Genomic DNA, 1,811 nt, shown 5'->3' with positions numbered 1-1,811 from the left:
CAACGTTCAAAACAGTGGCGTAGCCAAGGGGGAGGAGGGGTTACAACCCCCTTTTGGCACGCATGTGACGTCACGATATTGAGAATGATGCTTTCAGTCTCTATGTCTCTAAAACAAAGTTTGCCTAATTTTAAACGAAACTCCATTAAAAGAGCGAGTTTTGCCAATACCAAACATTCAAATATTTCAGCCAGGAATTAGCAACAAGAAAACATAGAGACTTAGCTTTATTAAGTTACCGAAAAATTCCCAAGAAAACATGATCTTATCCTTTTGCTATGCCACCGGACAGCACCATTTTACAGGAATATTTATACTAGGGGATTTATACCCACATTTTTGTTGAAAATGCTCTCAGAATGCACCAAATCCAAAGTAATTTTTCAAAATTTTCTGGGGGAGGCCCCCCAGACCCCCCCGCCGCTGGGTGTCGTCTTTGGCAAGGACGCCGTCGGACTTCGGCCGCCGGCCCTTAAAACCCCCCCTTTCAAAATTACTGGCTACGCTACTGGTTCAAAACATACAATAATTACACTTGAAGTCAATTAAAAAAATTTCATTTTCACATGCTTTTTCTTGAAGGGGCGGCAAAATCTGAATCCGCCCCGGGTGGCACATTCCCTAGCTACTCCACTGGTCTGGGGGTATGTCCCCCATAAAATTTTACCTTATTTTAGTGTTATTTTGTATTCTGAGGCTATTTGAGCACTTAAAACTGCCACCCTTTTTGTGATGCATTTTTCAGAATTTACTTTGAGCAAGGCTTTGATTTTGAACTGCAGTGTTTTGAGAACGGTAGCCTCACTGCCAGAAAATCAAAACATGAAATTTGTTGCATTTTCAACAGTCTTTTACAATAAGTTTACAAATTTTGTGTATTTTTTTTTGAAAATTCCTTAAATGACTAAAATTTTTGACAAACTACAAAAATTTTGTGTTTTTTTTTATTTCTTTGCTTCCGCTTAGATATCTGAAAACAACCCTTCAAACTGCGATAAACTTTACCACTAGACGTCAGGCAAGTGTTAAGCTTTCTACGTTGTCACAGGAATGTTTATGCGTTAAGCGAAGAATAAACCGCATAAACTTAACTTTGCAAAAAAAAAAAAAAATCTCTATAAATGATTGAAAATTGCTGTAAAAATTCAAATACAAACATAGGCTAGTAATTTTTTTCAACTTTTAGACACAAGCCTTACCGTACTCTTTCTAAAAAAGTAAGACACATGCAGTTTGACCTACAAAAACCAGAGTTATGCCTCATTGTGATTGCAAACAGTGTGCATTTTTTAGGGCTCAGGCCCTTTAAAGAGCCCGTGGCAGTTAAAGGGTTACTCCTGATGTTCAACAAGTTTAAATAGGTTTTTTTAGCATATGACCTTTGGCCTTAACTTATTATCGTAAGCTAACAATGAACTCAGGTATAACAACACTAATGTTAACCAAGTCTAAGCTTCATCTTTTTGTGCCGAAAGCAAAGCAAATTAGTCTAAACATGTAACAGCATGCCGGAGCCACCTAATAACATGCCTGAAAATGATGAAGTATACTTGCAACAGCAGCTAGCCTGACCAGGAACTGCAAAATTTGCAGTTCAGAACTGCGGGGTTTTAAAGGAACCTCAGCCAAAATGACGTCACAATTTCTACTAGGTCGTAATCTTTGAATGCAGTGCATGTTTTATAGAATATAGAAGGATCTCAATGGTACCGGACACAAATGATTTGGAGTCTGAAGATCTCAAAAGTACCGGACATAAACTACCCTCTTAGCGGTCCTAACTGTAGCCCACATAACAAACGGCAGTTGAA

Source organism: Aplidium turbinatum, chromosome 14 (assembly GCF_918807975.1).
Source record: "Aplidium turbinatum chromosome 14, kaAplTurb1.1, whole genome shotgun sequence".
In the NCBI taxonomy this organism is placed as follows: Eukaryota; Metazoa; Chordata; class Ascidiacea; order Aplousobranchia; family Polyclinidae; genus Aplidium; species Aplidium turbinatum.
This window is presented reverse-complemented; position numbering follows the sequence as displayed.